At 42.4% G+C, this 15,281-nt stretch overlaps 1 protein-coding gene across 1 annotated transcript in view; it reads right to left on the minus strand.

The window, feature by feature from the left end:
• Positions 1–15,281, minus strand: part of SHC4 (SHC adaptor protein 4) — a 120,647-nt gene that overhangs the window by 87,028 nt on the left and 18,338 nt on the right. The gene's annotated exons all lie outside the window — the stretch shown is intronic.

A 15,281-nucleotide genomic window follows, 5' to 3' on the forward strand; every position in this document is an offset into this window, starting at 1 on the left:
TGAGTCAAGGATGACTCAGACGTTTCCAGCCAGGGTAGCAGAGGGAACAGTGATTCCATCAACAGAAACAGGAAAGCCAGGAGAGGGGAGACAATGAGTTGGTTTGGGACCCGCTGACTGAAAGATGCTGGTGGAGTCTCCAGGAAATTACAAGCTGGTGGTGGAAAATTGGATTCTGGAATGGTAGAGAGGAATTAAGCCTAGGTATGCAGACTGAGTGGTCTGCAGTGTGACTCTGCTAAGTGAGGCCGTGGGAGTAAATCCTCTTAGCAAAGCTTTAGCTGACAAGGGAGAGTGTTTCTCTGAGAATAAGCTAGGAAATGTTATGAGAGCCAGGCGTCTGATTGAAAGTGGTCTGCTGGCTCCCCGGAAATTATATACTTCCTGTCAGCTTTCCTTGGGAAACCTTCCAACCTCCCTCTGCTTGGATGTGGCACAAGCACTGTGGAAAGATGACAGGCGCGGGGGCAGGGTTGCCTCCCCAGGCACTTCTTGGAATATTGCCAAGCAACTTCAGTAGATGGAGCGTCCTCACAGCTGCTCGGTCCACCTAGCTGGCCAGGTGTGGCCTAGAGCCCAGTGCTGGGGAAGGGACACTGGCCAGGACAATCACCTGTCATATTCCTGTTCACCACACCCCTCTTGGGGTCTCTAGCTTTAACACAAAATGTATTTTTGAATACTTTATTCTGTCCCAATCACACTTGACTTTGCAAAGCTGGGGTACTGGAGGGATATCAGTAATGTCTAGGGATTTCTGTTCAATAAACCATAGGAAAAGGAGAGCTAGATTTAGGGGCATGGTAGAGAGCCCGACTCAGAATGGTTGAGATGGTTCCGAGGGTCCAGGCTCCCTGTCAGGGCGGATGGGGAAGACTGTTCTCACATCCCCACGGGCCGCTCTGGCTTTCAGCATTCTCTTCCAGTTTAGAACTTAGCTCCTGTCCCCTGTTTGCTGCACCCCTCACCCTGGAAAGAATGGACTTCCCACATAGGTCTGGGCTATACCTCCAATTCCCCAGGAGACCTTGTCAGTGCAGAAGCGGGGGTCATCTTCCCCTGCAGCTGCATATCATCGATTTAATGTGAGGTGGTGCCAACCAGCCTATCAGGACCAAGCATCTACATTTTCCATACTCTGCCAGAGTGATTTTTCACAAATACTTATCATACCATTGCTTAAAAATCCTGGCATTCATTATCAAAGCAAACTTGGTACTATAAACCCCTAGCCCCTGTGTTTTCTGGCCCCTGATTACCCCTTCAGCATCATCTGTGCCACTCTCCCCTCAAGCACTTTGATGACACGTTGACCTTCTTTCTACTCCTCGAATACACCCGACTTTTCTGCACTGTCCGTTTCCTCTCCCCCCATTGCTGCGCCGCCTCGCTCTTCCCGCACTGCTCTCCAGGACTGACTCCTTCTCATCCTTCAGGTTTTAATTCAAATGTCACTGCCTGAGAAGCCCCCTCCTGTCACCGTTAACCACAGCCCAAATTTGTCACTTTCAAGCCACTGATCGATGACCAGGTTTACTTATTATTTTGCCTGTCTTCCTTCCACTGGCTGTGAACACCCTCTGAGTAAGGACCACGATCGCCACTGCACTGCCAGCACCTGGGACAAGTGACACCTTCTGCCAGCCTCACTGTAATAAACTGAAGTTTCTGAGAAAAACGTGAGTCACGCCTGGGATGATCACGACAGTAAGTACAATTCCCCTTCCACTAGGGGCATGTGCTGGGGAAGTCGTTCTGAGCAAAGTGAAGGAAGGGAAATCACTGTCTTGAATATTTGAAACTAATATAGTATTGTATACCAACTATACTTTAACTAAAAATAACAAAGGGTAATCGATGCCTGATTTGTGCCACGATTATCCTGAGGCCCAGAAAGGAGTTGGTCTTCCCGCTGACTCACACAGTCCATCTCGCCCTGACACCACTGCTATGGGGAACACAGGGAGAGGGCAGTGCGTTAAAGGAGTCAGTCCACTTCTTCTTTAGGTAGCCGGTGACTGCCTAAGGAGATAGTAGCTGAATGTTGAAGCCTGAGGGAGGAGAAGTTCACTTTGTTGATTTAAGTATAAACCGGGGATGACATTCCCTCTCATTAATTTATTAATGTAGATCTGCATAAGACATGGGCTCTGTTCTTAACAAACCCGGTCCCATACGGATAGGACAACCATGAAAGAGATGATTTTTCTTTCTATGAGGTTAGTCATTGTTGTTAATTCCATTTAATAGATGAGGAAATTAAGGCCCATTAAAGGGAGTGCCTGGCTCAGTTTCATTTATTCAGCGAGACGGAATCAGGGTTTATTCTAGAGTCTGAAGTCCATTTCTGGGACCCTGTGTGCCAGCCTTGTATAACAGGAAAAGAAAAAAAAAGCTGGCTCCCGCCGATTTTTCCCTTGGTCTGCCCAGGCGGGTGACAATGAGATGAGCCTGGGTAAGCGCAGGCATGAGTCCAAGTTCTTCTGGAGACCGGGGGAGGTGGCCCATGAGACAGGAGACACTCCCTAATTCCTGATCCTGTGATGAGGACAGGACACCGAAGACCTTTACTAGAGGCACACAGGGGTGGTGAGAAAGTGGCGAAGCCCAGCGGAGCTCAGACAAACTTCCCATTCAGCACCCGACAGACAGCTTCCCTGACTCCCCGCTCACACTGTCCCTTCACGCCACATGGTGCTAATAATATTTGTGTGCTGTCTGAGCTTCCACCGCTTGCTCCCAGGGAGAGGTGAACAGCCCATTCATGGCCATGTGTATCTTGGGCTTCACATTCTAGAGAAGAAATTACTGAGGTTTTCGGACAGGAGGAATGACAGCCAGCTTGTGAGAACTTATCCTCACTCTGCCAGAAGATGACTTTGAGCCTATTACCTAAAGAAAAAGGATATGTATGCTATGCCCTCCAAAAGAATGTCTGAGTGTGACGTAAGAAACTTAACAGGCTTTGCCTCTGGGAGTGGGAGAGTGGCTGTGTTTTACTTTTTACTTTACATTTGTATATTATTTACATTTTTAAAAATAAGTAGGTAACATTAATTTAGAGTTAACAAATTAAATAACCAAACCTTACCTTAACATCTAGGAATCACATTTTAATTATTAAGTAGGATTAAATCCCTCTTTTCAATGGCCTGTTCCTCCCTAAGAATGTGCCTGCTCCTGTGCTAGGAGTGCAGGTAGGGAATATTGTTCAAGAGAAGGTTTGAGGCATATGCCCTGTACTTGGTAAGACAGGGAAGAATGATATTTTTGAAGCAATCAGAGCACTGAAGAACAGTACATAATTAAGTCTGGTATGATAAGGGTCTGACCTTCATGCAATAAATGTTCAACAATGGTATCAACCACCAACATGGCTGGAAGACACTGCAGGTTGTTTCAGCCACCTTTAAATAACTTCTAGTCTTTCTCAATTAAAAAAAAGGGGTGTAGTCAGGGGAGGACAGGCTCTTCAAAACCCTGACACATTGCCTCCACTTCCTAACCTATCACTCACATCTCGACTCACTTTCTGGCCTCAAGGCTCTACTAAAACTGCAAATCGTTTCTGCTCTCCACCTGTCTAGGGCATCTGCCATTGTTGATCTTCACCCACCTCCTTCTCTTTCCTCTGAACTTCTCTCCTTTCTTGGATTTCATGGGAGCATTTTCTCTGATCCCTCATCTTCATCCTCTGACTATTACTCTTCAGTCTCCTTTGCTGGACCTTGTTTTTTCCTTGTCTTTTCTTCAAACAATGGTCCCTTCTCCTTTCATTCTTTATCAGTGGTGCGGAACCCTGTGTGCATATTAGAATCACCAGGGAAGCCAAGGAAATTCTGGTTTTCAAGTTCTAGTCCAGTCCAATAAAATCAATCTCTCCCAGACATGCCTTCGATTATTACCTGGGTGCTAACAGCACACAAGATTTCAACCCAAGCTCTCTCCCATGCTTCAGACCGGTATAATCACTTGCCTCTCAAATTCAATATATCCATTTTATTCCTCTACTTATATATCTGACCTCAACCAATAGTACTGCCATCTTCCTGGCTAGTTAAATGAACCAGAAAACTCAACTCTTCCCCTTTTAAATCCTTCAGCCAATCAGGGGCAAAGCCGCATCAGCTCAATCTCCATATCCTCTCTCATATCTGCTCTATCTTTTAAATTTGAGATACTCCACATCCCGACCCAATTTTTACCATCCTAGTTTATGCACTCTCTGTCTCTCAACTGCAATAGATTGGACTCATGCCACATTGTATGTCCAATGTACTTGAATCCAACCAAATCTATTTGGCCGGCAGAAAGCAAGAGATCAATCCCTTTGTCAGCGCCTTGGCCCCCAACACTACTCCCCAAACTAGACTTTGACTTCAACTTCCCCAGAGAAAGGGGACCTCCCTGCAAATGCAAACAGAAATACAAGATAATTGATTCTGACCCATGATGGTCCAGGTTGGAGATTTTAGGGATTATATATTCTTTATCTGAGTTTCACCCTACTGCTAAATTTAGAACATCACCTACGACAAAGCATCTGGTCTCCCACCCTCTGAATCTGTCTTTTCCAGTGCAGCTGGCACCTTTCTGAAGCCAAGTCTGGCATGATATCACTCCACTCCTACTCCACCCCATTTCCACTTAGAACCCTTGCAGAGTGCCCATCCTCAAAGCAGAGCATCTCAAATTTAAAAGAACTTCAGAATCCAGGGAAACTTAAGAAGCAGATTTTAAACCACAGATTCCCAGGCTCTGAGAGATTCTGCTTCAGGAGGTCCGGCAAACTGTGTTTCACAAGCTCTCAGGTGGCTCTGCTGTGGGTGGCCCAGGAACCACACTTTAGAGAAAGTGCCAGTCCTCAGGAAAACAACCCAACTTTCTTAATTTGGTGAACAATTCTCAATTACCATCACACAAAGATCACTTCTTCTATGGAACCTCTCCTTTTCTCTCCCTTCCTTACCCACAGGCTTGAGCATTCCCTTCTCTGGCTCTGACCTATACACTGCATGGAGTTCTAGCAATACTTTTATAAAACTCTAACCATCTACATGGTACTTTTGGTCAATTGTCTGTGTCTCTTTTAGAGCAGGTATGGTGTCCGTTTCTTCTCTGCATCCTCAGTGTAGAGCCTAGCTCACCAATGATCCTGAGATGAATGAATAAGATGTGGCTTGAACGACTTTTGAGAACGGAAAAGGATGTGTATACAATAATAATCATATTAAAAATTCAGGTAATATTCATCTCTCTTTCAAACTGAATCTTAACTAAGATTTCTGAAAGGAAAATTCATAAAGATCAAAAACTCAGTGTTTAATAATTAAGATATAATGAGAGAATTACATAAAAGAAGTAGCCAAATAAGGACAAACTTGGAACATGGCCTAAAAGAAGGACAAAACCCAAACTACTTGCTTCAGCCCCTTGTTGCCATTTGGGAAGCCAGATCTGATATTTCAAGAGAAGTCAGAGATCAGACTTTGTGATTTTTCCTAATTTCAAAAACTAACAGGTCACAATGAACAATCCAAAAATGAAATTAAAAAGACACTTTCATTTACAACACAGTAAAACAGAATAAAATACAATGAATAAATTTAACAAAATAAACACAAAACTTCCTTGAAAGCTACAAAATATTGTTGAGAGAAATTCAAGATCAAAATAAATGGAAAGACATCCCATGTTTACAGATCAAAGGCTTAATGTTGTTAAGAGAGCAATACTCCCAAAAGTGATCTACATATTCAACTCGATTCCTTTCAAGATCCCAGATGGCTTCTTTGCAGAAATTCACAAGCTAATCCTAAAACTCATATGTTGGCCAAAAGTGACCAATACAATATTGAAAAGAACAAAATTTGAGGACTTACTTGCCCCAATTTCAAAATTTACTACCCAGCAACACAATCAAAACAGGTATGGTACTGGCATAAAGACAGACATAATGATCAGTGGAGTAGAAATAAGATTGCAGAAAAAACCCTCACGTTTACTGTCAATTAATTTTTAACAAGGATGCCAAAACAATTCAATAGGGAGAAAGGACAGTCTTTCCCACAAATGGTGCTGGAGCAACTGGATATCTAAGTACAAAAGAATGAAATTAGACTCCTACCTCATACCATATGTACAAATAAACTCAAAATGGATTCAAAACCTACATATAAGAATTTAAATGATAAAACTCTTAAGAGAAAATAGGCATAAATCATCAGGACCCTGGATATGACACCAAAAGCAAAAGCAATAAAAAAAAAAGAGAGATTTGGACTTCATAAGATTAAATACTCCTGTGCGTCAAGAGACACTATCAAGAAAATGAAAAGACCACTCACAGAATGTGAGAAAATATTTGCAAATGATGTATCTGGTAAGTGACTTGTATCTGGAATATATAAAGAACTCTTACAACTCAATAATAAAAAGACAAATAACACAATTTTTTAAATGGGCAAAAGAACCGAATAAATATTTCTCTGAAGATTAGACAAATGGCCAGTAAGCATGTGAAAAGATGCTCAATATCATTCATCATTAGGGAAATGCACATCAAAACCACAACAATGTATCAGTTCACACCCTCTGAGATGGTTATAATTTTAAAAAACAAAGGAACTAAAATTAGCAAGTATTGGCAAAGATGTGAAGAAACTAGAACCTTCATACACTGCTGATGGAATGTAAAATGGTAGTCACTAGGAAAAACAGCAATTCCTCAAAAACTTCTATTAGAATTACCATCTGACCCAGCAATTCCACCCCTAGATGTATACCCAGAAAAAGTAAAAACCTTTGTCCACACCAAAAACTTGCACCCAGATGTTCATATCAGCATTATTCATGATAACCAAAAAGTAAAAGCAACCCAAATATCAATCAAATGATAAGTGGATCAATAAAAAAGTGGTATATCACACAGTGGCATAGTATTTGGCCATGAAGAGCAATGAAGTACCGATACATGCTACAACATGGATGAACCGTGAGAATATTCTAAGGGAAAGAAGGCAGTCACAAAGACCACATACTGATTCATATATATGAAATTTCCAGAGTAGACAAATTTATGGAACTAGAAAGGAGGGCTGTGGAAGGTTTGGGAGGATGGGTTGTGACTGCAGAAGGATACAGGGTTTCATTTGGGGTTGATAAAGTTGTTCTAAAATTGGTGATATTTGCACCACTAAAAAGTATTGAACTGTACACTTTAAATGGGCAAAATGTATGGTATATAAATCTATGTATGGTATGTTTAAAGCTATTACTGAGCTACAATAACAGGCCAAACAAACAATATCTGCAGGAAGTATGTGACCCTGATATAAACCATACAGGAGATATGTAAGAACAGATGCATAATGAATGAATAAATGGGGCATCAGAAATCATTACAGTTATTTGAAATCTTCTTTAGCACCCCTGAGGCAGAGTTCACTGCTCATCCCTTGGGCTCCCAGAGCATCTTGGTCATAACCCAAGGTTGCACTCACCCAGTGGTGCTGCAATTCATCTCCTTAAATGTCTATGCCCGCCCCTGGACTATGGACTTTTCAAGGGCGGGAGTTAGTCTTAGTCATCATTATCCCCAGCACCTCTTACAGTGCAATAAATGATTTATTTGAGTGAAGTAGCCAAGAAATGATATTCAGGAAGTCTCAAAATAACCTGCATCCTAACTGGACCATCTGTAATGTGTTCCTTCTTAAAGAGGTATATTGCCAGTTAAAATAATCCTGTGGTTAAGCTGGTCAAAGCCCTCCTTGTGCCAGATTTGAGTTGGAATGTGTGTCCTGGGAGAAGGGAATGGAAAGTCCTCCTTTGAGTACAACATCAAGCTAATGAAAACCCAGGCAGGTGGACAATGGGATGGAGGGGCTCCTCCTATGGAATGGAGAACAATATTGGGGAGCAAGTTTAGAGAGAATTCAGTAAGACAAACAGGGAGAGAGGCTTCAATGGAAAAAGCACAGGTTGTCTTGGCAAATGCTGACTTTTCTTAGAGTCTTAAGGCACCTTTGAAACTCCCATGCAGGAGCACAGGGCTGCCGATGCCTTCCCTCTCTCCGTCGTTCTCTGCCCCTTGTATTTGTTTTTCTTCAGAGCACTTATTGCTGACAATATTAGCTATTGTTTGCTGTCCATCTCCTCCCTCTAAAAGGTTAGTAGCAAAGAGCCCAGACTGTTCTAATCCACAACCCCCAAAATACTGTTTGGCACACAGTAGCCTCTCAAAATATACTTTGGTTGATTGAATTGAACAATTTTTGTTTTTTAATCTAAACACCTGCCCTGCTGAAAGCTCCTTCTGCTCCAGGTTCAAAAGCCTGAAAATCTGAATGTATTCATTCATTCACTTGGCATCCTGGCAACCAGGGAATTTCAACCCTCTGCCCCTTACTGCTTACCAAGATGAAATCTTCTAAAAGTAAGCTGTGCATTCTCTTGTTCTTCCAAAAGCAAGATCTCTCCAGGGTTCCTGCCCAAGCCAAAGCAGGACTGCACAGGGGGTGAAGCTCCTCACTCTTGGCCCAAACCCTCACCTTCTTTGCTCTTTCCCCACAAAGTAGACTCCTTCTCCCACAGCAGATGGAGAGACCACCTTTGTTCAAGTTCATTCCTAGACCCTCCAAGACAAGCAGAGCTTAAATATAATTTCTTGGGGGGATTTTTAAATTAAATAAGAGAAGTTTTAAGTTGATTCCAAAGAAAAGGTTCTCTTTAAACAATAGGCAACCCAAGATCCAATAAATAGGGTATCATGAGGTCCAGAAGCCCATATAAACAATAAAGATCTTGGTCTGGCTAGAACTTTGGTGACGCTCTAATATACTAGGATATGAGCTGTCTACAGTTATCCAAAGAAACCTTCCAGTTCATCCGAAAAAAAATTGCTGGTCATCCTTGGGCAAGGAAAGTATGACAACCATTTACATCATATGATGTGGCTATGCAGCGCTTCGCACCAGCAGGCCTATTCCCACTGAAAATCCCTCACACACGAGATTTTTTTGAGTGGAGAAAAGTTTCATCTCTGCCTACAGACCTGAGCACGGACACAGTCACAGCTAGAGCTCATCCCCATGGCAAAAACCACCGGGTTTTCTAGAGCATTTGGGGGTGTGTGACCTCTCTTAGGAACAAGTTTACACCCCTGTGTTGAGACACACAAGTGGCTCTTCCTGCTACTGGGCACAGCCAGAGAGGCATCCCGTGTGATCATGTGCTTTTGCTTGAACAAAGATTTATGCTCTTATCTATTCTCATGAGTGTTACCATTTGATTCTTGCAGTGGCAGATATTCATTGCATTCTGTAATAACTTATAGTGACTTGAAGAATCACTGCTGCATGCACCACCAGACAGTAAGGGCTGCACTCAGTTCCACACCATGTTGATCACCCTTTGTTTTCTTGGAAAACAGGAATTGCACATCGTACAAAGGTGAATTTTCCTTGACCAAAATATCCTCAGTGTGCTTTTTGCAGAAACTGCCTGGGAACCTTGTAACTTACATTCAGTTGTAACGTAGTTATTGAGATCTAAAAGCTGACACCAACAGCTTTAAGCCAAGTCCTTTGGGGGAGGGCAAGTGCTGGCACTATGTCCCAGTGTCTCCTGAGAGATTTTAATCACTGTGGAGACCTGATCCCAGTTGATGAGGAATACTGTTTCCCACTCTTGTCTCTGAAGTCTCTAACCTGATGGGACTTGTTTGTCATAATGAAAATGAGAGTTGAAACACTGGCCAGATTAAGTTGCTTTTGTAATAGCAATTGACCACTCTTTCCTGATGGACCCTGTGAAATCCCAAGTTGGGTCAAAGCATTAATACATTCAGAAGAGAAGCCTTCACAGTGCTGCTAACAGGAAGAACAATTGAATAATTGATCCCAACAGCCGTTTAACCAGATACCTATGGTTAAAAAGACAACCTTTCTCTTATTCTCTGCAAGGCCCTCACTCCTCTGGACACTTTACCCTTCCGTTTTGTTTTTCATCTGTCTGCTTCCTCCGCTCTGGACACTTTACCCTTCCGTTTTGTTTTTCATCTGTCTGCTTCCTCCACTCCTTTCTTTGTGTGCATGAGAGTAGCTAGTGCTGTTTCACATGTATATCTGATTTTTCACCTTTCCAGCCACAGTAGGATTGCCCTTCTCCTGCCTTTTTGAAGTTGGGTGCAGCTCCTGATGTGGCCAATAATATCCAAGTAGACAGTACTTTGGGAGTGCTTTTTCACATTTCCTTTCTCTTGCAGTTGGAGACTTCAGCCAAGGCTTCTGCAAGAAAATGACAGAGTAGAGCCCCCCACCAATTTGCTATGGACACGGGTTAAGAAAGAAATAAACCTCTTTTGTCTAAACTGCTAAGATGCTGGGATTGCTTGTCAACAGAATGACCTAGTCCATCGTGACTGATAGAATAACCAGGAGAGCGCAAGAAGGAGGCACAGAGTCTAGGAGCATGGGCTTTGAGAGTCAGACAGTCCTAGGTTTGAATCTCAGCTTTGCAGGTACCAGTTGTGACACCTTGGGCAAATAAAAAACTTTATATCTCAGAGCCACAGTTTCCTCATCTATAAAATAAGGACAATAACCCATTTGTTTCGTAAGCTATTATGAGGCTCAGATTAGGTGATACATGTGCGGGGCTGAGCACAGTATTTTAAGCACATGGCAAGTGTTCAGCAAATGGCAGTGGCTCTCGTAGGATGACAGTGTTGTTCCTCCCAGGCCTCTTCGGTTCCACCTGACTTCTGGTTTAGGAAGCTGATGAATAAGCCCCAGTTACTGTGAACGGACCTCAGTCAAGATCACTCTTTCTGGGAGTGTGATGAACCCCAGGATGCAAGGTGCCATGGGACTGAGTAGGAGGGGGTTCAAACAAGCCTGGGGGAATCAGAGAATATTGTTCAGAAGAAGGGAGGCTGTCGTGAGTCGTAAGGGCAGCTAAGGAGAAGTTGGGGGAGGGATTTCCAGGCAATGGGCACAGAATGTACAAGAAGTAAGGACATGAGTAAAGAGTGCTTCTAAAATACCAAATACTTCAATGGGACTGAAGTCCAGAGATATGGCTGGGAGGATAGGCAGGGGTACATCTATTATCTTCTTAGTTGTCTGCCTTCACAATTCACTGGGCTCTTGGAGGGCAGAAGCTGGGTCTCACTGGCTTACATCCTGAGAGTCTGGCATAGTACCTGACACACAGTGGGCTCTCCATAAATGTTTACAGAATATCTGATAAGCACAAAAAAATTTCTGGCCACCCAAATTCAAGTGTGATGCCAATTTCTCCTCCTTCTTCTGTAAGTTTCTCAACAACACTTCTACCCAGCCCCCTTCTCAGACCCAAATAAACACAAGCTAAAAATATAGACCAGGTCATGAATCATAAATGAAATGGAAAAGCAATGACTCACAGCAGTTAATCTGCTTTCCAGGAGAGTATTGCTGGATGTCCTTTGCTCTGAAAGGGTAAAGCAAAATGCCAGCATCACTACTGTGCAAATTAAGCTAATGCAATTCCCAGGCCTGCCACTGGGCACCCATGTGATATTCTAAGGCTTCCATTCAGAGATACCAAGGGATAGCAGCCTTATGCATCCTATACAGGACAGCAGACGGGTGGGCCTAGGCACAGAGGCTAACAAGGGTGCTCTGGGTATGTGCTCAAGAAATTGGCATAGGGCCTGTCTACCGTCTCAGTGTTCCAACATATCCACCACCTTGTTGGCTACAGCCTTAATTTGGTTACTGCTGGAGCCAAGGCAGTACCTTTGCAGAATGGCCTAGCACATGACCTACCAATTATATTTTGCCTAATTAAGTTAGGAACTTCATTTAATCTAATAGTGATGGTGTGTGTGTGATCTCTCCTGCCAACCCAAAATCCACTGAAAATGCTACATCCCTCATTTTTTATGACTTTATTCCTCAGCTTTGAGCTCCTTAAAAATATTAAATGAATTATACCCTACACCTAAAAATCACACAAATCTGACTCAGCCTAGAGTAGTCAAAACCTAGAGTTTGATTGAATCAAACATTATTGGAGGATTAAACCTCACTCTCGGCAAATAATCTTAAATTTTACACAACAGTATATAACTAAACTACTGTGAAAAATGATGAGTACCATTTAATTAAGTGTACTGGAAAAGGCCAACGTTTCTGTCCCCAGTTGCCATGTTTAGCAAACACCATGTCCCCCATGTGTGATGATGGTTTCAGCCTTCCCAACTCTCTAGGACTGTAACCATGCCTGGTGTGTGCTCATGTCTGGAGGCCGTGGGGACCAGAGAGCCTCAATCACACCACCCTCCCTCCAAACCACAGCACTGGAGTCCTACATGAATGGCCGGTTGTTCTGTTATGCTGAAACCACAGCTCACAATTAGTCAGTCTCCCACAGAGTGATAAACTGCTGAATGAGGTCGTACTAGTTTTCGGCTTTTATGATTTCTCTGAAAAAGCAGCAGCCAACAATATGCCTTTGCAGAACTGCAGCCCTAAGGTTAATCATCTCTCATTACACTTCTTTTTACATGAAATACAAGAGTTTTCTGTAGCTCAAGTCAGTACATTCTGACTTCTGATAATATGACTAAAAGGATACTAGAGCTTGAAGGGAATTTACAGATTATCCATTTCAATCCCTCTATTTTTCATGGATAAAAATTAAGTGGCTTATCTGATGGCACTCAGCATTTAAAGGGTGGGCAGACTAGAGTGCATTAAAGACACAAAACAAAAGTCAGAAAACCAGAAGAGTATGAGATGATGAAAGTCAAGGGCACACAGAGTTTCATGGTAGAAGAGATTGTTAACTGCATCCAGAGCCGTGGAGAGGACCAACAGGCTAAGGGACTGGAAAATGCCCACTGGGATTTGGCAATTGTTAACTTCAGTGGAGCAAATAAGTGAAGTAAAGGAGCAAAAGCCAGATAGCAGGCAGTTTAGAGTGTGATACAGAGGTGAGGAAGGCAACTAGACACCATAGTGCGTTTGTTTTCATTTTTGTTCTCAGAAATTTATGATTTAACAAAAGAGGAAAGATACCACAAGGGGAGGAGCTTATTTTAAGGATGGAACAGACTTCCACATGTTCATATCATAGAAAGGTTGACAATATTAGGAGAGTAGGAGGATGGCAAGATCACAGCCCCTAGGGAGGTAGGAGTGCAGACTATCTGTGAAATGTGTAAAGTCTGATTCAAATAAATTCTTCAAATAATGAGTCAGATTCTCCCAGATACCTACCTCAAACAGCTTTCAAAGTTGAAAGAAACATTTTCCCTTTCCATGTCTGAATACTATTTGGGGATTCTGAAGTATGCTTATAAGTAAGTAGGCCTTAACAAGTTTCTTTAAGTGTAAATGCTATTGGGATGGACAGCAGCATAGTCCTATGACTTCAGCAACCACAGGATTGCTTCAGAATTAAATCGCAGGAGCACTGTGATCAGAGCCAGAAAGGGGTAACCCACTAGTCAATATTTTTTAAAAAAACAGCAATGCTAGACTCCTCAAATCTTTGTACTAGAGAAGACTATTTGTTCCTACCTCCTTATTTGCAAAGCATGTGAGTGACTTGAACAAAGTCATATAACATCATAAGGCTCTAAACAAGTACAGGAATTTGCTAACTGTTTACACTTTCACAGACATCAAGTTCCCAACAAATTCTAACATGAATTTGTGAATCAAACTCAAATGATGCCTTTAGATTACTTAAAGTGACACCTTCAGAAAGCCATTCAAATAGAATCTCAGATTCAGTTTGCTTATTTTATAACTTGTACTCTTTTCTTTAAAAAAATCTCAGCATTTTTAGATAAAGAGAAAGAAAAGAGTACAAGGAAGATCTCTATTTTCCTAAGTCTATTAGCATGAGGTGGATTATTAGTACTATTGGTTATTACATTAGGTAGTGGCTTTCTACAAAGATATGTGGTTCAATTTAAGTAATGAAGAAGACAGGAATGTGAAGTAAGATGCAATTGGTTATAGTTAATAATGAAGATTCTAGTTCAGGTTTGAGATTTTCATGGAAATCAATTTCTTTCCTTCCCCAGACATTGACTACACTGAGAACCCCCAACCATTGCCTGGACTACCTGACCAGTGGCATTCGTGAGTACAGAATGGGAAGAGTGGATGACACCACGCAGATGGCTCTAGGCCAGCCCTTCCCCTAGTACCTGAAGAGAATCTCTGTTCATAGCTTCATTTCCTTTAACATTCTTCTGAAATCCCATTATCTTCCAGAATGTCCTCTACTCCTCCCACTCAAGAACCAATATGGACAATTCAACCATTACCAAAATTCATCCTTTTCAATAATCTAAGACTACAAACATTGAAGTGGGCTGGGGACAGGCTATTGTAAGGCTCTGCACAGCTCTGTGACACTGTGTGGCAGCCTGCCTTTGTCTTGTCCATCTTAAACCATGAGCTCCTAGGAGGCCAGGGAAGAGACTGTGCGTTACCTACCCATATCCTTTCCCCTTTTTCCTTTCCTCTTTTCCTCCCTACTATCAGAACTCCCAATGTACCCAGCTTAGAAACTACCAGTTCTCAGCTCCTCTTGAAGCCAGGAGACCAGTGGGATGTAAGAGGATGCCATTCGTTAGGGGCTAACTCAGCCAGGATGTGCACCAGTTTTGTCCTTGCCCATCCTCTGTCCGCTGCCTGGAAAACAGACATGATGTGGGGGTGCGGGGTGCTCCGGTCACCATGGCAGACTCTTGAGTGAGCCTAAGGATGGAAGCCGTATGTTAAGGATGGCCAAAGAGAAGTATTGGAGAAGCCTGAGTTATTGATGGCTGTGGGACTAATATGTGGCCCTGGACTACTTGCCTATGGACTTTTCTACATGATTGAAAAAGTAAACCTCTGTCTTTTTAAACTCCAGTTATTCAAGCCTTTGTGATAACCTAATCCAAAGAGATATAGAGGCCTTTTAACCCGTGCTCTGCAGATGGCACTCAAGAAGGCGGGGCTCCTCTGTGGCTCCCTTCCTACCAAACAAGAGCTCTGTGAACAGGTTTTCGACTAGAATCAGTTCAGTAGTTCTAAAATATATTTTCCTATATTCCTTTAATCACTAGTATCTGAAGGTAAAGTCTTTATACAATAACACCTTTAATGGAAAGTCTCATACTTGACATCTTCAAATGTCTAAACATAGCTGAGAATATAGAAATAAGTGGCCAAAGAGATTTTTAAAAATTAAGTCAACACTAACATTTATGTTTGCGTTTTTCTCTTAGG

This window comes from Manis javanica, chromosome 8 (assembly GCF_040802235.1).
Source record: "Manis javanica isolate MJ-LG chromosome 8, MJ_LKY, whole genome shotgun sequence".
NCBI lineage: Eukaryota > Metazoa > Chordata > Mammalia > Pholidota > Manidae > Manis > Manis javanica.